Here is an 8,756-nt window from a genome sequence, read left to right as displayed (position 1 = left end):
TCTTCAAACAAACAGAACTTTGCCAATATCCCTACAGAATTCTCATTTCATTGGACTTTGGGGGATGCAGGCATCAGTATATTTTAGGAACTCCCTATATGATGGTCATGTGGCGCTAGAGTTCAGGATCACTGTATTGCATGCTACTTCTCAGCCTCTTTCCCAGCTTCTGTTCAAATTCATTGAGTCTATGTTTGGGGTGGGGTTGGGAAGGGTAATGAGGAAGAGGAAGGCTGGGTTGCTGTGTATTGGGAGGCAGAAAAGAACTCAGGTAAGAACCTCCGTGGGCCAGGCCAGAGACCCCCCAGCTGGTGATTGCTTAATACCTTCTGAAGGAGGGATTTTCCCTTTTGTTCAAACCCATGCTGTCAATCGTTTTTACTAACTACGGGGCCAGGTACTAAGCGTCATTAGTTTGTATGGGTTGTGTTTTTTTTTTTTTTTAATTTTTTTTTCAACGTTTATTTATTTTGGGGACAGAGAGAGACAGAGCATGAACGGGGGAGGGGCAGAGAGAGAGAGGGAGACACAGAATCGGAAACAGGCTCCAGGCTCTGAGCCATCAGCCCAGAGCCCGACGCGGGGCTCGAACTCCCGGACCGCGAGATCGTGACCTGGCTGAAGTCGGACGCTTAACCGACTGCGCCACCCAGGCGCCCCATGTATGGGTTGTGTTTTAAAAATAGACAAAGGGGACTGGCTCTTGATTTCTGGGAAAACAGATAACAGAAAAACATATGCAAAAAACTTAAAGCCTCTACAAAGAAACACGCCTCCAGAACCTTGCATACACACAGCCCGCTCCGGACTATGAACACAGTCATTCCAGCGGCCTTAAGTTATTGGTCTCTTAGAGCAAGGGTGTCCTGCTCACAATAGGCACTCCATAAATATTTGATGTGTGGACTGAAACACTGAGTCTGAAGGTGAGGAAGGCACCAGAGATCAAAATGGCCCCAGAGGACAAGGAAGTAATGAATAAGCCATCTGCAAGGTCACTCTGGAGGGCAGCTGGGCATGTGTCCTAAAGCTGACTTCCCACACCTGGTTGATGACAAGAGTCAACTGAGGATTGAAAAAATACAGATTTTTGGTCTCGCCTAGACCTACAGAATCAGTCTCCAAGAGTGGTGCCTAGGAATCTACATTATTTTATAAGCACCCTGGACAATTCTGATGACCAGTCAGGTTTGGTCATTTCTGCTTGAGGGAACCTTAAACCTGAACTTGACTCACCACGTGGTGAAGCAATTTAAAGTTCTACTTGGGATCACCCTGACTTAACTGATTTCAGTCATGACGTCACAACTTGCTAGCTATCCCCTTTGAGTAAGTCAGTCACCCCACCTCTCTGAGCCTGCCCCGTCGTTTGTAACATCCACAAAGGACAGCAGTCTTGTGGGTAAAACGTTTAGCGAGATCCCAGGCAAAAAGCAGCGAGCCCTCAATAACCGGAAGCTGTTAGCATTTCAGCATCCTTTCTATGCTAAAGAAGAGAGAGGAGCAGCCAAGTGTCAGAGGCCTCACATCTACGGAGTGGCAGGCTGGCTGCTTCCCTCTCCAGCCCTGGTCAGTTCAGGCTGAATAACTGGGTGCTGGGAAAGGAAGTGAGGACTTCCATTTTATGCCACGTTGCCCAGTGTCTGAGGGGCGAGGTAAATGTTTGTGTTCTTAGAACTCACTGGTCACTATTCCTATGTCCTTCATTGTGTGGCTAGGATCTCTTTGGGTTCCAGTATTCTCTTTGCGAAATGGGGATGATAACATCCAAAGTCCCGCCAGCCTCACTGAGAGCCTGGGAAGATCAAAACACACTGAATCACAGTCTACCCCGTTCGAGCTGGTAGTTAGCGTGTGTTTGCGACGATCAGGCGCCACGCTAAGCGGCTTAAGTGCGCTATCTCGTCTGACCATCATAAGGGCATTAGAGGTAAGTTTTATCTTATACCCACTTTGCAGTTAGAAAAGTAAGGCTTGGGGCGCCTGGGTGGCTCAGTCGGTTGAGCGTCCGACTTCGGCTCAGGTCACGATCTCACGGTCCATGAGTTCGAGCCCCGAGTCGGGCTCTGGGCTGATGGCTCAGAGCCTGGAGCCTGCTTCCGATTCTGTGTCTCCCTCTCTCTCTGACCCTCCCCCGTTCATGCTCTGTCTCTGTCTCAAAAATAAATAAACGTTTAAAAAAAAAAAAAAGAAAAGTAAGGCTTGATGAAGACTAGTGACTCTAAGTCTCACAGCTGGTAGAAGGTGGAGTGAGCAACCAAACTCAGGCCGGTAGGACTTCCAAGCATAAAGTCACATCCATGACAGTGTCTCATGTCACCACAGTCGGTCACTGACATCTCAATCCTCTCCTCGGCCAAAAGGGCTAAATGACCTTTCTCTCTGAGTGTCTGAGTGTCCTATTTGGAGTCCAGTTTTTGACTCTGAGGCCTGAGTTTTACAACTATCCCCATGCGTTCCCCCAAACCAAACGTGGTAGATAGGGGAGAGCTGGCTACATCCGACTGCACTTTTAAGAATCTATTCATCATAAAAATCAAACTTGCTGAATTTAGCTCTGTACTTTCATTAAAAAATAAAACCATCCGGCTGTTTTGATTTGCTAGGGTGCTTTACCGTGAACAGACCTCTATTTAGGAAAACTTGGCATCTAAAAGCCCATAGTGACAAAATCGATATACTAAGGGTGAGTATTCACACGTTGTAAAAGGATTCGTTTCAATGTTCGTTTCAACTGCTCTTTCCTAAATCGGTTTCTTTTTCTCTTACTAAGTATTTGGCAGAGTCACTGGGGTGGGGAGAGGGAGGCAGAAAAAGTTCACATGGTACAGAAAGAGCAACCCGGAAAGTCTCTAAATGAGGCACTGGAAACACAGGATCACGTTTACCCAAAGAAATGATTATCTACAACTTGTCAGGAACACGACAGTTGCACAAAGTACACGTGAAGCTTCTTGATGTTTAATCGAAGGTTACAACTAAGACTCAAAGGGCTGGATTTGTGCCTAGTAAGTGAAAAACGGCACGAGATGTGAGTCAGTCGACATCCCTCTCGTGCTGAATGCTACCTTCTGAGTCCCAGTCTGGCTCTCCTGGTCCAGAGATCTGTTTCACAGGAACCTGAAAACCTGCCAAATCCATCACCGGTGATGAGCAGGTGAGCTGAGGAGCCCCTGATTTATGTCAAAGCATCCTAGGGGCAGAGCTGCCTTGCAAAGGACTGTCAGAACTGATCAATGAATAAACGAAGTCACTGACCAGGGGGACAGCTCACTCTCTTCGTTTTTAGGGATTTTGTAATGAGAGAAATCACTAAGATTCATTTCGGGGCACGATGATATTAGCATACCCCCCCCCTTTTTTTTTTTAATACTTTTCTTTGGGCTAGGGAGGAGAGAAAAGGGAAGGATGGAAGTCAAGGGATTTTTACCAAGGGAAAATCTATTCACCCAACTGGGGGGGGGGGTGAGTTTGAGATGCTGCTCAGGGACTTTTTGAAGTTTGAGGCCCTGATCTGCATGGGAAAAGACCAGACGTGTTGCACAGATACTCATTTGTCAACTTCCTCTGTGACTGGGCTCAAAATGGCTGTGTAAATAACTCAGCCGGGGAGGATGGCAGAGCAAAGCTCTGGCAGTTATTGTGCTATGAAATATGCATTAATTGCATTAAACATTCAGTCTGAAACTCAGCAGTGAGGCCCCTTTTGTCAGTTTTTATGGTGCACAGACAGAGACACCAGGATGCGGATGGCAATGGCCTTCTGTGTAGACCCCGATGCTGCAACAGCCCAAGCTTCTCCTCAGATGCTCCAGGAGAGGCGGGTGGCGCCCCGCTCAGCAGCAGGGTGCACACGAGGCCAGGGTCACCCGCTCTCACTCCCCAGGAGCCCCCCACCTCTGCTCTGCTCCCTAGACGCCACCCGCCATGTCTTGAATTCCAGCCAGTGAGTCATCTCCTACAAGTCCGCCAGTGACAGAAGGGTTGGATGTGGAGATGGAGGGCTCCGTGGCGTCTGTCCCCATGAGGGGTAAAGCGACTTCCCTCAAACAAGGGAAGGCAGTTCTCGTTTGCAGTTGATTACGACATTTGAAAATTCGAGGTGTGCTTTATCAGGGGGAGACATCATGTCAGGGCAAAAGAGCCAAAAGTGTAACAGATGCTTTTGAAGAGAGATATTGGAGAGAGAGAGAGAGAGATTTAATGTGTGCCAGAGGAGTCAAGCCTTAGGACGTAAAGTGCCTTTGGTCTTACTACTTGCACAAAATGAAGCACAAGAATCTCACTGGGGCATTCAAGGCCCTCTTCAGTTAGGCCCAACGGAACCTCCCTGACCTTGCTGTCTACGGTCTCCCTACGCTGAAGCCACTCTCTAACCAAAGTGGATGACGTGTTTCTTGACTTTGCTTTTCTATCTTCCTGCCTTTGATTACACGATTCTGCCAAGCAACCAGTCAATCACGGTTCGCGGAGGACTGATAGGATTTTAACACCGAAAGGCCCAAGTCCCCGGAAACCCTTCAGTGCTAAGCACACCAGGTCAGTTGGTTCCCCCTGCTGTTCCCTCTGCCTGCAATCAGTGGCCTTCCACTCTGCATTTTCGCTCAGATAAATCCTTTAAAGTCATGTCAAATACCATCTCCTCCATAACCCATTCCATACTTTTCCACATTGACTTCTCTCCTGCCACAGACCTCTAACAAACCCACCTCATTAACGCCTGTCGCTCTGTCAGAGCATTCAGTCCCCAACGTTTACAGAGAACCTCGTCCTCTTCCGCCCGCCCACTCGCCACGTCCTCTTCAGGCGCTTGCCCACAAGGAGCGCCCGGTCTGTGGAGGCCACAGAGAGGTCAGCACTCGTAACACGGTGAAATAAACCTTTAACAAGTGGATGTGCAAATTTCATGGTCTAAGGATGAAAGAGTCGTCAAGACTGCCAAAGATCAGAGATTCAGGACTAGGGAAATTGCTAAAAAGAGATACAAAGTTCTGAAAATTCTGCAGACTCCCTTCCAGAACAGTTAATTCCTGGGAGATCTAAGGTCTTTGTTAATTTTTTCCCTTCACCAGAATTCTTGGTGCAGTGAGTGGGGATTCTTTTGCATTTATAAATCTAATCTTTATGGGGGGGGGGATAGAATCTCCTAATTCTATATTTAAAGAAAAAATAACATGTTTTTAAAAAAAATTTTTTTTAAGTGTTTATTTTTGAGAGAGAGAGAGACAGAGAGACAGACAGCGAGCAGGGTAGGAGCAGAGAAAGAGGGAGACACAGAATCCAAAGCAGGCTCCACGCCCTGTGCACAGAGCCTGACATGGGGCTGGAACTCATGAACGATGAAATCATGAGCCGAAGTCAGACGCTTAACCAACTGAGCCACCCGGGAACTCAACATATTTTTTTTAAGTGCAATAAAATCAATGGTCATTTTGTTACACACACACACACACACACACACACACACAAGTGTGTGTGTGTGTATGTGTGTATTTGTGTTTCTCCTATGTCATCATCCAAGGATAACCACCATTCACGTTTTGACATAGAATCTTCTAGACTTTGTATAGAAGTGAAGATAGACATTTTAAAGCAGAATGAGATTTTACTACACATACTGTTTTCCACCCCAGTTTTAACAACAAAATACCTCTCCACATATTTGTGTATGTGCATGTGTGTGAATGTATACACACATCGGCCACATCATTGCTACTAGTCATATATATTGTATTGGGTAGATGTGCCTTCATTTATTTAAACAATCCTGTAGTAGGATCTGGTAAAATCATTTTTTATTTTTACCATTATAAATAATACTGTAATAAACCTCCTTAAAAATGCACATTTTCATAATTATCCAATATGATCAGACAGATAAAACCCTCCCAGTGGAATTACTGGGGCAAAGGATGGACATAATTTAAGGCATTTGACGCATATTGCCGTTTACGCATCTAACTTACATTTCGTAAAAATCTGTTTTTCTGTACATTTTTGCCAGCCAACATATATTTTGTCGAGCTACAATAGCTAGAGATCCCAAAGAGCATTTTTTCTAAGCAAATGCCAACTTCCGTGATCGCCACCACACAAAATAAAGGAGAAATAAATCCAGGGGTGGCGTAAGTGAAGGAAAACCCCAAACAAGCCTACTCGCAAGGCAAAGTAGTTAAGCTGTCTTCTTAAGCTCACTCTATCAGAGTTATTGCCACTTATTCATAAGGGCATCCAGCAACAGCTGTTCACCTGGCCAAGCAACCTCTCCAAAGAAAGATCCCCATATGTTGCAGGGAGATGCACGTGAGCTGGTTCTTAGAGAGAAAATGACCTTGTTTCCTGGTTCTGTGTGATGATGCTTCAATCAGAGAGAAGGGGCGGGGGGGGGGGGGGAAGAGCCCAAATTCAAGGCTTGTGGAGGAGAAACTTGTCATCTTCATTATTTTATTGGGTTCAAAGGGCTCACCCGTGCTTTGTTTCATCTGGAGGTGGACAAACAAAGCAGGTCTGTTAGTGACACTTTTATCACTGGGCTTGCCCAGAGCCCACAGGCAGCAAGTGGCAGAACCAGGCCTGGAACCCAGGGCTTCTCGAACAATCTTGTCACTGTAAATCTCAAAAAAAAAAAAAAAAAAAAAAAGTTCCGTGAAGTTACAACAGAGAGAAAACAGGAGTAGAATTCTGACATTTTTGCAAATATTTACATACATAATCACAATATGTTTGGGCTACTTTTAATTTCTTTTTTAAATGTCAAAGGTGGTGCGGGACCTCTGCTGCAAGGGACAGGTGGGTATGGAAGTTGTACAATTGTAGTTGTCTAAGGACTATGGGGAAAGGATTGGTCATGTGCTTAGCCCCACCTTGTGTTGCTAGATAGGTCTCAGTTTGGTCATCTGAAAAATGGGGATCTACCTCCCAGGGTTTCTGTGAACATGAAAATGCTTCAGAGCCAGTAAGTACCCAATGACACTCTATCCTGTGCTTTTTATTCTTTGAAGCAATTTCATCCCCTCTCCTGGACTCTAAGCTCTTTAAGAGCAGGAATAACGTCTTGTGGTTCCACTGCTGAGACCAGGGTCCTGGATGACATTCCTCCTACACACCCACAGGCGTATGCAGACTACATGCTATCTTCTGAAATTGTACTGGAACATTATTTTATGTTATACACAATGTTTAATCGATATTAAGTAACATTTCATAGTAATATATAGAAGTTTTTAAATACATGGGTTCATAATATGGATATTTTTTCTTTAACTTTTTTTTCCCATTTAACACTACAACTTGGACATCTTTTTATGTAGGTGCATGTAAATCTTCCTTATTCTTTGTATTGGCTACATAATATTTCATCGAAATATTGGACTAAAATATCCAATGGACTAAAATATCATAAGTTTATTTTAACTTTTTTTTGGTAGATTGTTGGATATTTCAAATTTGTCACTTTCACAAATAATATTGTCATGAAACATTCCATATATATGCCATTGTCTACATACGTAAGTGCTTCTTGGAGTCAAACCTGGAAGTCAAAATTGAGGGTCGGAATTCTTGTATCTTTCACATTTTCATCAATATTGTCAAACTGACCTTCAAAAGGCTGCTCTGAAATATTCTCCTATGCATCTGAATATTCCTGTTTCCCTGGGTTTATAGACTAGCCCTGGGTTTTATCATCTTTGACAATTGGGAGAAAAATTCTATCTGTTGTCATTTTAATTTCTTTTTTAAATAGTGAAGCTGAACATTTTACTGGCAATTTGTACACTCTTTTGTGTTAATTGTCTGCTCCTGCTTGTCAATTTTTCTATTGATTTTTTTCCTTATTGATTTATTTGAATGCCTTGTGTACTAAGGATATTAACTCTTTTATCTACAAGTTTTAGGTACTTTTGTTATATTTTTAAATTATTTTTAATTTTGACATAGAGATTGTCTCTTTACTCTTTCTGGCTTGGTATTATGCTGTAATTGTCTGATTTTGTCCAGACCTAATTAATGCATTCTCCATTCGTAAAATGATAGGACTTGAACAAGGTAGTTTTTAAAGATGTTCTATAGAGTCAGGATTTTACATGATCTAGAACTGCATTGATTCAGACAAATATATGGCAGCCAGTGTAACTTTCAGAAAACACTGTATTGAAAAGATATATCTTAATAAAACATTTAGTCCTTCCATATGTAAAATGTAACCATAATGTTGGCCAGAAAATATTGCACACGAGGGGCCTTCAATGGACATTTTTAATTTAAAAAATAAAATTAATTCATAAAATTCAACATATTTGATGAACTCCAAACTAACGATTTAATCATGACTTGCTTTCCGCAGCTCCACGAGGGGGTTTCTCAGGAGTCCACATTTTATGCTGAGCGGCTGTGTCCACTAAAGCTCCAAATGATTGGACCCGAATGGACACCTGACCCAAAAGCAGCCAACCCATTGGCTGGACAGCAACCAATGACCAATGTGACTTATTTATTTATTTTTAATTTATTTTTGAGAGAGAGACACCCCCTCCCCTGGCAGAAGTCGGGGAGGACGGGGGGGGGGGGGGGCGGGGAGGGGGCAGAGGATCTGAAACAGGTTCTGTGGGACAGCCCCAGAGCCCAATGTGGGGCTTGAACTCACTAACCCACTAGCTATGAGACAATGACCTCAGCCAAAGGCAGACCCTTAACCAACTGAGCCACCCAGGTGTTCTTATGTGATTTATTTTTTAAAAAAAGAATAAAGAGAAACA

At 43.8% G+C, this 8,756-nt stretch overlaps 1 long non-coding RNA gene across 7 annotated transcripts in view; it reads left to right on the top strand.

Annotated features, from left to right (window-relative positions):
* The first annotated feature begins 1,759 nt into the window (after positions 1 to 1,759).
* Positions 1,760 to 8,756, top strand: part of LOC121011776 (uncharacterized) — a 7,585-nt gene continuing 588 nt past the window's right edge. Inside the window, exons 1-4 of one of the 7 annotated variants that reach the window (XR_005781751.1) lie at positions 1,760 to 1,930; positions 2,607 to 2,686; positions 2,972 to 3,157; positions 4,448 to 4,539. This is a non-coding gene — a long non-coding RNA (uncharacterized LOC121011776). Of the gene's footprint in view, positions 1,931 to 2,606; positions 2,687 to 2,971; positions 3,158 to 4,447; positions 4,540 to 4,692; positions 4,847 to 8,344; positions 8,735 to 8,756 lie in introns of those variants that run through there. The other 6 variants (XR_005781753.1, XR_005781755.1, XR_005781752.1 and 3 more) reach the window with 6 other exon arrangements.

This window comes from Herpailurus yagouaroundi, unplaced genomic scaffold (assembly GCF_014898765.1).
Source record: "Herpailurus yagouaroundi ecotype Mexico unplaced genomic scaffold, PumYag 195, whole genome shotgun sequence".
NCBI classification, from domain to species: Eukaryota; Metazoa; Chordata; class Mammalia; order Carnivora; family Felidae; genus Herpailurus; species Herpailurus yagouaroundi.
The sequence above is the reverse complement of the archived record's forward strand: the minus strand, read 5'-3'. Positions and strand labels throughout refer to the sequence as shown.